General features: G+C 46.4%; 1 protein-coding gene across 5 annotated transcripts in view; it reads left to right on the forward strand.

The window, feature by feature from the left end:
* TIAM2 (TIAM Rac1 associated GEF 2) overlaps positions 1–15,320 on the forward strand; it is a 208,716-nt gene that overhangs the window by 59,655 nt on the left and 133,741 nt on the right. For 4 of the 5 annotated variants that reach the window (XM_084774507.1, XM_084774511.1, XM_084774512.1 and 1 more), the window contains exon 1: positions 11,634–11,682. The exons of the other annotated variant lie outside the window; for it this stretch is intronic. The gene's annotated coding sequence lies outside the window, so the exon portion shown is untranslated. Of the gene's footprint in view, positions 1–11,633; positions 11,683–15,320 lie in introns of those variants that run through there. 5 annotated transcript variants of the gene reach the window in all.

Raw genomic sequence — 15,320 nt, forward strand, 5'->3', positions numbered from 1 at the left:
TTCCACTTCAAATAGCAGGCTTTGCTACCTGCAGGAGACGCCCTTAGAGGAGCTGGGAACCTTCCCATAGGGCAGAGTGGGAGTGCTCGTCCATAAGCCTTCATTAGCCCCTTTCATCCACAGAGATGAAAGGTTGTTGGGGCATCAGTAACCCCCATAGAATCCCTTTGAGCAGGAGGTGAGAACTAGGAGCATCTGGGTAAGGGCAAAGGTGAGAATACTGTCCCCAAAGTGGCTCCTTAGTACTCCCGTGGTGCCAGGACCAAGGGGCTCACTGCTGTGCCACATGGGTACAGGAGGCACTGCATTGGTGGCCTTACCTGCTTCTGCCTGGTGCTTGCTGCCTACCCAACCTCACTGCTTGGTGAGCTTTAGCCAAATGAGAAAGCTTGTCTCAAAACAAACAAACAAATAAACAAACAAAGGGCATGGATTCTGAGGCATGGTGCCTAAGGCTGCTCTCTGTCTCTATACACATGAATACACACATGAATATACATGTACACATGCAAATTCTTATTTGTGACTAGGAAGTGGGCCAGCTGATTTTTGCTGACCATTTATACGCTGGTATTGCATCTAAAATCTGGGCTGAAAGCTTACAGGCTGAAGGGTTTTCTAAAGAATTGCCTATTTTTAGTTAGACCTTGGCTCTTAAGTAATTCTCCAGAAGGTCCAGAGCTGGCCCAGTTTGTACTTAAACTTTAGTTTGTAGCCCAGGCTTGCCTTGAACTTGAAATCCTTCCTCCTGAGAAGCTGGGATTAGAGCCTATGCCAATGGGCCTCTGGGGACTATTCATCCAATTCAATTAAATTAATGGAAAGCCTCTTCCATATTTTTATTATCAATTGACTTTTTCTTATGTGTTTGTTCAAGGTCTTCCTAAAGGACCAAGCGACTTTTAGGTATTAAATTGTGACTGATCTGCTGGCCCCAGAGCTGTTTGAAAGTGTGAGAATGCAGAGGGTTGTCACAGAGGTAGAGACAGGGACCACTGCCATGGGGAACTCAAAGATGGGGACAGTCATGGTTCTGTAACAGGTAGCAAAGACAGAGTGCAGTTCCAGAGGGTCAGAGACTGGGAATATGGCCCTGGCCCCTGAGGGCCCCTTGCCACAAAGGGAAGGGAGTAAGTGTGTGATATGAGGGCTGATGTTTCGGGTTAACTGTTCAAGTTGGATACAGTTAAGGGAAAGATGCTCTGTAATTAGTACAGGATATTTTTTTTTTTTTTGCAGCCACGTACATTGTCATGGTTATCTGTAACCAGTGAAGTTCTGTTGTAACTAAGAGAGGAAGGATAAGACACTGGAATAGTGGCCCCTTGTGCCATTGCTTTGGACCTTAAATTGCAAAAAGAATTCCTCAAGGCATCCTTCGTTCCTGTCCTGTTGATTTACTGTCTCTAGGGCTCCTGGGATCAGTTGCCCCGCCCCTTTACTGTCCATGCCCGGTGCCACTGGGAAGGAGCTGGAATTTTAAATGAGACGAGGACAAAATTGGCACAAGATTTAATCCAAAGTAGTCTATGATTGCTGGCTGGAGAGATGGCTCAGTGGGTAAGAGTGCTGACTGCTCTTCCAGAGGACGGAGGTTAGGTTCCCAGCATCCACATGGTGGGTCACAGCCATCTGTAGCTTGCAGGGCATCTGATATGTCCCAGCATAGTCTGGCTGGGAGCTGAGCGGACATGTCTCATAGGAGTGTGACTACGGCAAAGCTTGCAGCCAGCTGGATATTTCAGATAGAGCGTGGAAGAGCTGTTAGTACTGAAGAGGACTCTCAGCTTACCACGAGGCTGCAGCCCAGTTACTATTCAGAAACAGAAAATGTCAAGAGTTGAAAATGCAGCTAATGAGCTTTCCTTACTGAACATGGGAGCCAGCCTCACCTGCCACAGATGTGCCCAGAGCACTGATGCTAATCTATGCTCAGACAGAAACACAGAACACAAGGCTGACTTGTAATACGTATTTCAAGAGGCCATAGGATTTATTGCATACTGCAATGGAAGTACAGAGCCCAACAGTTGTATGGGGCTACTTTACTTCTCGTAAAATCAAAGAATCTGAGATAGATCCATTGCTAAATCTAGGGCTACATATACTTGGGGTAGGGCATGAATCATGGGAGTGGGGGATGCGTTTGCTGTAGTAGTTTGAAGGGCAGGAGGAGGTGGGGCTTTCATCCAGGGACCTGATGGTCTGCTTTAAATTATACTTCTCAGCTGCGTCCCTGGAATGTATTTTATGGGGGCAGGGAGGTCAACCAGTATGCATGTCACTGTCCTGTCACTGTCCTTTCTCCAGCCCCTCGCTGTCTAGTTGAGGTTTTAGTTATGCACGCGAGGGGCAGTATGTTGGTGACATCATGCTGAAATCATTGAAATGAAAGGGAATTTCCTTGTTACCATTGTTTGAGGGGGGATGCAAGTTATTTAGGAGGAGTGAGTATCAATCATTTGGTCAGGAGTTTGTAATGTCCCAGAAACAGTGAAGATGGATTAGTTGACCATAGAAGAAACAAACCCTGACAACAGCATGAGTGGATAGACCCCAGCTTCACATCTAGAAAGGTATCATCTCTTTCTTCCTGATTTTTAAGTCAATGACTTATGGTAATTGATCGTTATGCCCCTGTTGTCTTGTACTTTAGGCAGGATAATAAATAAGCAGGAACTTATTTATTTATTCTATATTCTCAGAACATTTTAGCGCCTTGTTCAGTAGTGAGTAAATTTACCTTTCTTTCTTTTTTATAACTTATTTATTTTTATTTTATGTGCATTGTATGTCTGTGAGTGTCAGATTTTGGAGTTACAGACAGTTGTGAGCTGCCATGTGGGTGCTAGGAATTGAACCCGGGTCCTCCTGAAGAGTAGTCAGTGCTCCCAACCCTGAGCCATCTCTCCAGCCCTCTTTCTTTCTTTCTTTCTTTTTTAAAGGTTCTTTTTATGTGTATTGATGTTTTGTCTGCATGTATGTCTGTGCTGGAATTATAGACAGTTGCTAGTGGCTGGGAATTGAACCCAGGTCCTCTGGGGGAAGTAGCTAGTGCTCTTAACCACTGGGCCATTTCCCCAGCCCCTACTTTTTTTCTTAAGCAGTAGTGGTTTTGTGTGTTTCTCTTCAGCCAAGCTTAGCAGGCTCCCCACCCAGAAGTCTCCTTGCTCTGCTCTGCTCTGAACCCTCACCTGCTGGAGGCGCTACCTGGCACAGGATGAGCCTCTGTATGTGCCTCCAGCGGGCACCATTCTTAGCCATCTTTCTCCATCTTAGCTTGCTCTCACTAGTGGGTGTGGTGTCTGTCTTTGTCTCCTTGTAAATGGATTCCACGTGTGTTCCTCAAACCCCTGGTAGAGCTCCGATGCTTGCTCCTTACAGAAGCTGATATTTGCTTGTGTGTGTGTGTGTGTGTGTGTGTGTGTGTGTGTGTGTGTGTGTGTGTGTGCTTTGTTTTCTTCTTTTAAACTGATCCAAACCATTTCTTCTGTTAGTTGAACACAGCAATCTATGTGGTGATTGCTTCTAAAAGCTCCATTTCAGGTACATTTAGTGGATTTAAAAATTTTTAAACTAAGATTTTTCTGACAGTCTTTTTCACAGCAGTGTTTGGCTTCTACGCCAGGTAACACCTCATTTATTTGTATCATTGATCAATTCCTCCAGTTGCCTTTTCTCTCCTCCTAATCTAAACCCTGCAGTACGGGATGGACCTTTGGCTTAACCCTAGCATCGTGTTTGTAAAACAGGTTCTGATGTCCGTTGCCTCTTGGTGCATTTTGCTTTTTCCATGACAGTAGAACAAGATAGAAACATCTGCATAAGCCTGGAAGCTGGAGCCAGTGCCCCTCTCTACAGAAGTAATTGATGAACAAGCTAACGAAGTGTCTGTCAAGTGTTTCTCTCACCTTCTGGAAAGACAACACTATCTGCTTTGTGGCCTTCATTTCGGGGCTTGTTAGCATTGTTTAAACTTTATCTCAGACTCTGTGGTTTTGCTCCCCCCACCTCCCGTCTCACTAAGACCTTCTCAGACCTTCTCAGTGAGCTGGTACCACTTTATCTTACTCAAATTCTTTCTTAATGGGAAGAAATGAAAAAATGTTTATGAAAGGCCTTTGGGAGAGAATTCAGTGTACAACTTACAGATTGTTTACTTTTAGAAGCACAATACATTTTGCTGACAAGTATATAAACACAGGGTTTCTTTTTCCTGAGCACTTGCTTTGGATAAAGGTCTAGTTGAAAGTAGCATGGCGTCCTCAAGTGTCGAGAATGGCATTGCCCACGTCACAGTGACACTGAAGCACTGTATGTTGCGTTGCAATAAAAATAGCACTTGATGGCTGAAGAGATGGCTCAGTGACTGCCTGCCAGTCAAGGACTAGAGTGAAGGGCTCAGCACTGAGTAACAGGGCAGGCACTCCATAAATGTCTGTTAACACCAACTCTGAGAGATCTAACACCTGCTTATGGCCTCTGTGTGTGTACACAGGCGTACACACCCACACATGTACAAACAGGCACACACTCACACAGGCATATGCACACAAATAAAATTAATCTTTTAAGAATAGTGTCTGTTGAGGGGTCCTGCTCAAACTATGGCACCAGCCAAGGACAATATGTGCAGTAAACTTCAAATCCCTACCCAGATCTAGCCAATGAACAGGACATTCTCCACAGTTGAGTGGAGAGTGGGGACTGACTTTCACACGTACTCTGGTGCCCCATATTTGACCACGTCCCCTGGATGGGGATGCCTGGTGGCACTCAGAGGAAGGCTAGCAGACTACCAAGAAGAGACTTGATACCCTATGAGCATATACAGGGGGAGGAGGTCCCCCTCAATCACAGTCATAGGGGAGGGGAGTAGGGGGAAAGCAGGGAGGGAGGGAGGAATGGGAGGATACAAGGGATGGGCTAACAATTGAGATGTAATATGAATAAATTAATAAAATATTTAAAAAAATAAAGTACCTGGAAAAAAAAAAAGAATAGTGTCTGAACTAAGGATTCATGCTCTGACCCATAGTTCTTGCCTTGGGATGAACTTGAGCTCAGTGAGTAGAAGGAATGGTACCAGCCAGCGGCTGCAGTTTTGGAATAAGCCTTCCTCTGCTAAACTCTTCTCTGCCTTCCTCCCATCCCCCCTCCTCATGCCCCAGGGCCTCAGCACTTACTTTCTCAGTTCAGCTCATGATTCTGAAATCATTGTTTCCTCAGGCTCCATAGTGAGGCCGCTGGTCAGTCAGAGTGTACTCATTTGTTCTTTGAACAATCAGCGTGTGCTCTGACTACAGGAAGGAAACCTAACCACTTTGAAAAGTTTAGGAGAGTAAAACATTTCCATCGCCTATGAGGCCCCATTGATATATGCAAAGTTAACCTTTGCATATTCTGCCAGAATCTCGAGGTGCTGGAGACATAGCGATGGCCAGCGTTGGCGGTGGTCCACACATTCCTACGCTGTTCTTCCCTTCATTCACCTGCGTTCGTGTGCATGTGTGTGCAGGTACATCAGTGTGCGTGTGCACACACATGGAGCCTAGGGGTCAACATCGGGGCCTTCCTCAATTGTTTTCTGCCTTATTTTCTGAGATTTGGGTTCCTCACTGAGCCTGTTGCTCACCGCTATGGCTAGGCTGGCTGGCCACCAAGCCCTGAGGGACCCTACTGCTCCCGCTTTTCCTGCCTAGCGATTATACACACAGACCGCCGTGCCCCACTTTTTACATGGGTTCTGGTGGTCAAACTTAGGTCTTCGTGCTTGCACGGCAAGCACCTTACTGACTGAGCCATCTCCCCAGAAGTACTCACACCCCTCCCCCTACCATTTTAGAGTCAATAGGTCCTCTCATTTAAAAAAAATTTCCCACTTTTGATAAACGCTTGGATTGCTGATATATGGCAAGTTCTGTTTGTGTTTTGTTCTCTTGCTTAAATTGATATTTGTGCAGTCACACTAGTTGACTAGTTGTCCCAAATCCTCACTTGTCATCCCGTGATTACTTTTTTTCCATCCTTATGTTCCGATTTTGAAGAGCTCACTAGTCTGAAGCTGAAACTGGTAGAACTAGGAAGGCAGGTGCTGCCCCCTCTGTGATCCTGGCACTTGGGAGGTGAAGGCAGAGGAGGACCAGGAATTCAAGGCTGGTTTGGATACATGAGAGTTGTCAAAAACAAACAAACAAAAAAACAAACAAAAAAACCAACCAACCAAACAAAAAAAAGCTAAAGTAAAAATATACATATATATGTATATAGATATGCTGTTTCTATGATAACAGAATATGTAGCACTCTCTTTGTAGTTCCCACAGCTGTCACAACTGGTGTTTTCAGCCTGTTTTGCTTTGAGCTTATGTTGGTGGGGCTAACAGAGGTGAGAGAGTGTGAGGGATGTCAGGGACTGTGCAAGGACAGGTAAAGGAGTGGTCTGCTACATTTTCACACCTCTCACTATGGCTCTTCTTCTTCTCCTCTCTTCTTGTCTCTCTCTCCCCTCTGAACAAGCACTGGGGCGGCGATGGTTGTCATGCTTCTGAGTGTAGATAGGGCTAGAAAGAGGAGGACAAAGGAAGGAAGAGGTTGGTATTTTCTAGCTGGTTCAGCACGGTGTTTTCTGGCTCTGGGATGTGGTGCCATCTCAGGGTGGTTTTTTTCTGCCTCATCTCTCTCCCATAGGCCTGGTATACTGCTATAAAATATGGTATGTGTTATGTACACAGCAGAGGCTTCCTCCGAAACTAAATGCAATGGCCAGAGCACTGATGCTGCTGTCTGTTTGGAAGTGAGGAGGGATTTCCCCTTTGCAGTTCTCTAATGAAGAGACTTATACCTATCATCCATGGAGCCAAAAAGTCAGCCAGGTAGGTGAGTATTGGTTCAGAAGCCAAACTTTAGACACCAGTGCAAAATCAACTTACTTTATCCCAACTAGGGATGAGACAGGACTCATAGAAGAACCTTCTCATGTGTGCTAGAAAACATGATGTTAGATTACAAAGCAAAGACAGGGAGCAAGGAAACCAAGTATGATGCCAGACATGAAGGCTCAGGGCTTTAGGGCAAGCACCCCAAGAAAACCAGGCATAAACTTGTGGTGTTTCTGACCAAGCATTGTCATCTAGTAGTGTTGCATTGTGGGTTATATCTGGACGGTGAAGACAGTCCTACCTCGACCCCAGGAGAAGTGTCAAAGAATTTGCAGATTTTTGTTTGTTTGTTTGTTTTGCTTTTTTTTGAGATAGGGTCTTGCCAGGCAGCCTAGGTTGGTCTTCTGCCTGTGCCGCTGTTCTCCCAGTGCTGGAATTACAGGGGATGCCTTAGAGCTGGGCAGTGGTGGCACATACCTTTAATCCCAGCACTTGGGAGGCAGAGGTAGGCGGGTCTCTGAGTTTAAGGCCAGCCTGGTCTACATAGTAAGTTCCAGGACAGCCAAGGCTGTTAAACAAGAAACCCTTCCTCAAGCAAAACAAAACAACAACAAAACAACAAGAGAAGACAAAAACCAAACCAAACCAAACCAAACAAAACCACTCACAGGACCTGGTGGAGAAGGATCTACTCTTTCTATTAAGGGTCCCAATGTGAGTAATTTTTGTTTTAAGAAGGATAATGATTCTCATATGAGTCTACCTGAAGAGGAAGACCAGGTTCCACTTTTCACAGCCTTTCCTCTTGGGCTGTGATCTTGGGGACGGCTGGTGCGATGGGTGCTGGCTTGTTTACAGATTGTAGAAGTGTGACCAAGTCACTGTGCCTTGTGCCTTGAATAGAACACTTTCTCAGCACATACATCTTGAGTTAAATTTAACTCAGCCAACAAATGTCCTGGGTGTAGCCGCTGACGCTGTAAAGTGCTAGCTTTTGCCACCTTGAATTTTGTCCCTTGTGGGAGTCCCGGGGAAAACTGGTTTACTCTGAATGGGAGCAAAATCTGCTGGTAGGACCACCTCTCAGGGAGTGCTGTGGACCCCATGGATGCACCGTACCCTGCCCCTGGCTGCTGGTGGCTCTCTTGGTTTGTAGCAATTAGTCAATATGTGTATCGATAGGAAGTTAGAGTGATGCTCGTTATTTTCATTGTAATGTGTCATCTCTTTGTCACGAATGGCAGCTCTTCCAACATCTTACAGCTCATTGGGCGACTCTGGTTGGCTTCCCTTTGTGGGGGAACAGTGTGCCAGTGCTGGTGGCGGGAGAGAGGTAAAGAGGGTCATGGAAGGCATGTAGCTTATCATAACGTAGTCTTACCTAATGCCTGGAGATGGCCTCCTAGTAGCTTAGCTTATTCATTGCCTCTTGACCCTCTCAAGGGAAATGAGGAGGCTGGCATGCCAAGCCAGCTATCTGCAAGTGGTGATCTTGGAGGGGGTTAGTCAGATACAATAACTCTGAGTCACATGAGGGGGAGGTGATGGAGACCAGAGTCGTCTCGTTTTTCACTTCCAGGCCTGGAACATTTTCCCATGAACGGCATTGTTTGACTCCCTGGAACTGATAAGCTACTGAGCTGATAACAGGCTAGAGCATCAGTTCTTAACCTGTGGGTCTCGACCCCAATGGCAGCTGTCTATCTCCAAAAACAATCACATGACGACTGATTCACAGCAGCAACATTACAGTTATGAAGTAGCAACGAAAATAACTTTATGGTTGAGGGGTCACCACAGCACGAGGAACTGTATTAAAGGGACACAGCATTAGGAAGGCTGGGAACCACTGGCCTAAAGCAAACCCAGGATCTTTAAAGCATATTCTTCACAGTGGGTATAATTTGAAGAGGGCAATTCTTGTCAGTCAGAGCTGCAGAGATGGAGTGTATGCTACCATTCACGAGGCCCTGGGTTGAACCCCCAGGACCTGGGAGAAAAGGACTTTCTCCCTATGTTGGGGGTAGGGTGCAAAGAACATATTTTAATGGCAGTTGGGTGTTACCACATCTTTGTCCTCTTTAGAGCTTTCTCACTGGCCACTGTTGATATTTGAGCTGAGTGCTTTGGGTACCGCACATGGTCACCCAGTAGTGAGTGTTGGGTAAACAGAGGTCCTTAGTTTGGCTTCCTAATATGACTAATGTAACATGTATTTGTTTAGTATGTGTGTGCTGCATGAGTATGCGTACTTGCATAGATATGAATGTACATGTGTGGAGGTCAGAGGTTGATGACGTGTGTCTTCCTCAATTACTCTCCACTTGAGTTACCGAGGCCCAGTCTCTCACAGATGAGCTAGTCTTGATAACTAGCTTGCCAAGGTGTCCCCTTTCTCAGCCTTTGAGTTCCATACTGCAGAGGGTCCGAACGCCTGGCTTCATGCCTGTGTTATAAGCGCTTTGTCTATTGAGCCATCTCCTCATCCCTAATATATCAGTTAAATGTACTTTTTACTTGGTGATACAGCCAAAGGTACAGGTCATATGTACCTTCCAGGTGTGGGGAAAGAATTTTAAGAACTGTTTAAAATAAAAAGCTAACAGCTTTTCATCTAAAGGAGGGGAGGGGGAACCTCAAGGAAGAAAAATGTAGGACATATTTGTATTAAATGAAAATGATGTCATGTCGACAAAGCAGGCCACTCTGGGACTCCACAACTGCCTGGTTTTCACACTGAAAAAGGTGTAAGTAACACTGATTAATGACCATGCTCAAATGTGGTGCCCTTGTGCAGGTACAGGGACAAGCACACCCCTTGTCTCACTGAAAAGCAGAATTGATAGGGTTTTATGGAATGAGTTTTCCCCAGCAGCACAACTTGGTCTAACATGCGCCCAGCTCCACGGGCCTTCTGGTCACCACCAAAAGAGCTCAGAGGGGACACGCAAAATGTTCTATAGAAGGTAGAGTTTATCACAGAGAAAACAAAGGCCCTCTCAAGGTATGAGAGTAGGAAGTGACTTCAGGAAGCATTGTGGAGGAAAGCACTTTTGTGCTTGATAGTTTTGCCATGTGACATTAGCCAGTCATCTTTGTGAGTTTGAGGCTAGCGTGGTCTACATATCAAGCTCCAGGGTAGCCAGGGCTATCTAAAGCAAGCAAGCAAACAAATAAAATGTTTGTATACATTTATTTATTGTTCGTGTGTGTGAGTGCACATGGACATCAAAGGACCACTCACGGGAGTCAGTTCTGTCTTTCCACTGTAAGTTTCCTGGGAATGGGACTTGGGTTCTTCCAGTGTTGAGATTATAGATATGAACCCTCATACGGCTTACGATTGCTTTAGAAGGACCATACTAGTTCTGCTACCCTGGCCCTGCAAAGTGAAAGCCACTGTCCTCATCACACCTCACTATCTAGCTGTGTCCCCATAGAACATACCATGGTCCTCGTCACGAATCTGCCAAGGGTGACTGTTTATAATGAGAGATAGTCCTGCCTCATTCCTGTTTTGAGCAAGTCACTTGTTCTAACCACTTAAGCAAGTCTGTTTCATGCTTTGTCCCATCCAGCACTTACAATGATTGATATCATCCCATCTTCTAGTTGGGAAAAGCAGAGGCCAGACCCATACTAACCTCGGTAGTTTATGGAAGCTGGGTTTTCATGGCAGAGATAGCCTACAGGCTCCACGTCATTGCTGTTCTGTCAAGGATGGAGATTGTCTAGTGCATCCTTTGCACCTAATGTGGTCCATGCTGGGCCCCGAGTCTATGCATCTGAAATATGGAATCTGAAGCCCTTGGGGCATTGCTGTTAGCATTCAGAGAGTTTTAGTGATGTCTATGCAACTGTTCCCAACTCTGAAGGCCTCTGCGATCTGAAATGTTGTGGTTCTGAGAGTTTGGGACGCTCTTCCCTGTCTCTCATGTGTGTGAGGCCTTAAGCTGCGTCAAGTCTCCCAGCTTTCAGGGTCCAGGGTGGGAGAGCCAGTGAGCTCGGGAGCCAAGCCTGACCAATACAGCAAAGGCCCTGGTTCTAAGGACAATAAATGGCTACAAAATGGCAAGACCTCCCATCCTTGGCAATGTGTTTCACCGCAGATGTGGGGAGTATTTCCTGTTTAATGATTGGGCCATGGGAGCATCTCTAGTGAGCACCACAAACAAAGGTTTCATTCTCTGTAATCTGAGAGGTCCTAGAAACTGCCAGTTTGCTAAGGATGAAACCCTGATCTGTTGACTCTTCTCTGCATGTGGGCTCTTCTTTGTAATCCATGATAACTCTTGCTGGCCTAACTAGAGTCTTGACTAGTCCCTCTGCCTGGGGGATCAGATCCTCTCTCTACCTTTGGCCCATTGAACCATTCTCTGCTCTTCTAGCTTTAAGTGACCATTTGTTCCTCGATTATCTGATCTGTCTGTGCAGCATCTCTCTCTCTCTCTCTCTGTCCCTCCCTCCCTCTCTCTCTCTCTCTCTCTCTCTAGGATATGTTTACAACTTTGTCCTCTGTTCACTTTGCTTTTCTCTTTTGAATGAAGCTCAGTGTGAACACAGACATTGTGTGTGTGTGTGTGTGTGTGTGTGTGTATACCTATCAAGTATGTGACATAGCACAATGCTGAGCTATTGACTTTTAACCACAAAATTCAAGTTGTGAGAAACTGTTTCTCACCACTTCTCTTTCTTTGATGTCGTTTGGCAGAGCTGAGTGACTGACAAAGACCCCCCTCTTTAGTCGGCACCTTGTGGATGAATACACGAAGTATTATCTACACACGCCTCTCCACTTAGGGGTAAGTTTGAGACACTGTGTCTCACAGGCTGAGAAAGTTGGTGTCAGTCTGGTGTCCTTGCTGACTGACCACATTCCTGTGTGGCTGCGGAGTGTATGGGAGTGGAGGGGGGGTAGTGGATTCCTCAGTGGTGATACGGTGGATCTGGCAGGCTTGGGCTCCAGACTGAGTACATGATCACAAAGGCACTTGGCTGAATGATCTGCTCATGTGGAAATCTGCCCAGTCCCTGTCTAGGATCGACACATGTTCAGACTCCACAGTAAGTAGCACCACCCCAGAGCGTCTAGAAAGCACAGTTTCTGCATGGCGTTGTAGGGTCAGCTAAGCCCCAAGACCTGGACATTAAGAACCCGCCAAGGTGGGGTAAGATTCCCACTGCGTTGTTGAGGCTTTGCCATCCTCAGGTCTTCTGCGGTAGATGTGTTGCTGGAGAGGCTGGCACTCAAGGGGAAGAGGCCGATGAGGAACTGGAAAGGTCTGCACCCCATGCCACTTCGCAGAAGTGCGTCTGCAAAGCACGCTTCCAGCAGCCTTTGGCCTGAGTTTCCTGGTTGATTGTATTGTGCAAAGTCAGCTCTCAGCTCATGGATCCACCTCGAAGGGTCCAGAAACCATCCAATCAAATGGTCATGTAGTCCCGGTTCTGTCCCCCTCTTTTAATTTTCTATTGAGTGCTGGTCCCTCCCTGATAACTGCTTTGCTTGTTCATTCATTCATTCGTTTGTGTATCAACTTCTTGTCCTCATTGGAGCCCGAGGTTCTGTTTGGTTCATTGCTGCCTGGTTCCAGGGCCCACACCTACGCATAGTGCACAACAGGCATTAGTATATACGTGTATGTGTGTGTATGTGTGTGTGTGTGTGTGTGTGTGTGATATGACCATGTGTCTCCATTTGTGTCAGAGGTCAATCTCAGGAGCTGTGCATCCTAATTTTTATTGAGGTGCTGGCTTGGATTGCTGACTTGTCCAGGCTGAATGCCCAGTGAGCCTAAGAGACAGGTATGTTTTCACCTCCCCAGTTTACCTGAATTTTCTTTTCTTTCATTAGCTCTTGTGTCTTCTGAACACAGTAGCTGTAATTCTCAAAACAGCGGCAACTATGTAACAAAGCCCCTTGAGAGCCATAGTTGTTGACCTTCCCTCACAGAAGTAAGGGGTGCAGAGGGTCATTGAGCCTTCACCCTGAGACTCCAGCCATCACACTAGCTCTGTGCCTCCTGGCCACTTGTATGGAGTTCTACTCTAATTTCACAACTCTGGAGTCATATTGATGTTGGAGATGTCAGGTCTTTCAGCCTGTAGAATTTAATTGAAGTGAAGGGACTCTGTCTACTTAGCTCTTGATAAATTGCCATTTGTGCTGGGGCCAGACTTTTGGGTGGTATTGCTCCTTTTTTTGAGGCAGGGTCATCTGGGTTTCTGTGAGCAATCTCTCATATATGCTCTATAAGTAAGCAATAAACTCAACCCCCCAAGGTACTATTTACTGGACTCTACTTTGGTGGGGAAAGGTTCCTACACTTGGTGGCAAGGTCTTTGTCAGGCTTGAGTTTCTAGGGAAATGCTTATGTGTGTGTGTGTGTGTGTGTGTGTGTGTGTGTGTGTGTGTGTGTATGTGTGTGTGTGTGTGTGTGTGTGTATGTGTGTGTGTGTGTGTGTGTGTGTATAGTATAGTGTGGTATAGCATACATGTATGCGGAAGCCAGAGGTTGACATCAACCATTTTCCTTGCATTGTCTCTGCCTTTCATGTTGAAACAACTCGAATCTAGAGTGTACACACTTGGCTAGTCTAGCTAGCCAGCTTGCTCTGCCTCCCATGTGGCAGGATTACAGGCAGTTGCTACACTTTCCAGGCTTTTATGTAGGTTCTGGGATCTGAACTCTGATCCTCTCACTTGTGGGCAACCCTTGACTCCTTGAGTTATATCCAAGTCCCCTCCCGCCTCCAATTTACAGATATTTAACACACCAGCTGGGTTTAAAAATAATCTCACCCTGAGTTTGGCTTGCCTGCTCCCTTCTTTTCTTTAACGCCTCACAGCTTGATGAAACAGGGGTATGTGTATAATTTGCACATGTGTGTGGACCCTGGGGCTAGCTTTTTCAGTGGGCCCCAATTCCATCTAATCAGGAGTGAAAAATAGACTGAAGTCTCAGTACCTCAGTACTGAGTAAATCTGCTCTGTACCTTCTGAGCTGGGGAGAGAATATGTTCTCCTGTTTGCTCCTTTGTTATCTTTGACAGGCAGGCATGTTTCTGGCTCGTGTGTGGAGGTAGACCAGATGCTTCCTGGCTTATGTATTGAGATAGACCAAGAGAATGCAGCATGGTGCAAGGACATTCATGGCCAGTGACTTCAGCTGCGAGGAGGCAGGTTGGGAAGAAGGGAGCGGGCTGCTAGCAGATAATGGCAGGAGGAGTCACACTAATTAGTAGGATTTTTAGAATAACTGCTTAACCTACTGGAAGGTATTCTCATCATCTGCTCCTTTTTTTTTCTTTAAACAATAGAATGTGCCCACCCTCTGAGTAATACATTGAAACAAAAGAGACCAGTCCATCTGTGCAGGTGATGGAGGTGGGCCCCGAATTAAAAGGAAGGCTGGGCTCTGTAGATCACTGTGTTAATCTCTTCAGAAAATTAGATTCACCGTCTCTGCTTGCACTAATTAGGATCCTTGCAACCTGTGCAATATCACCTTAGTATAAAACCCCACCATAGTGACAACTCTGCCAGGTTCCAGTCCCAGCACACTCTTGAGGCAGGACAAATCGTAGGTCGAAGTTTGTGGCTGGGTTGGGGTCCCAATTCTCTACTTGATGCCTTACCTGGTCACAAAAGATGCCAAGGTTAGCCTCTGTGTCCCCCATTACTAGGAGTCTTTGCTAGGGCTACTCTAGTAGATTCCATGGAGTTTCCACTGTACTAGGTTTGCACTTTGCCCCCCAAATGCTTCCCAATTCCTGTCCTTTCCCCTAGTATCTTCTCCCCACTCCCGAGACCTGATCCTTCCTTTTCTCAACTCTGCCTGTCCCTAGTCCACCCACACAATCTATTCTCTTTCCCCTTCCCAGGGAGATCCGTGCATCCAGCCCCTCACCCCCCCCCCCCCCCCCGCCCCTTAAGACCATCAAAGAGACCAGAGAGACTTCGTCTAGCAACCAATAACCAAACCTTAGGCAGAGCTTTGGGAGTCCCGCAGAGGAGGGGGAGAAGGGTCTGAGGAACCCGAGGGTCAGGGTCACACACCATGACATCAGCCCATAGAATCAATTGACTGGGACTCACACGAACTCACAGAGATACTGAGCCTGTGGGGGTCTGACCAGTCCTCTGCATATATCTTATGGCTGAATAAACAGCTTGGTGTTCTGGTGGGACTCCCAGCAGTGGGAGTGGGCTGTCTCTGACTCTTTTGCCTAGTGTTGATGTGATGGTATGGGCCTGGTCTTGTTGTAGCTTTTTATGCAGGTGTTTTGGTTAGTGTCCCTGGGAGGCCTGTTCTTAGGGGAGACTGATATGGGGCTGGGGGAGGGTGGGGTTTAGGGCAGAGGTGTGTGGGGGAGAAGAGAAGTGAAGGGGACAGGCTACAAGGAAACTGCAGCCAGGGCGTAATATATGAGAGAAGAG

The sequence above is a fragment of the Acomys minous genome, assembly GCF_964271855.1.
Source record: "Acomys minous genome assembly, chromosome: 3".
NCBI lineage: Eukaryota > Metazoa > Chordata > Mammalia > Rodentia > Muridae > Acomys > Acomys minous.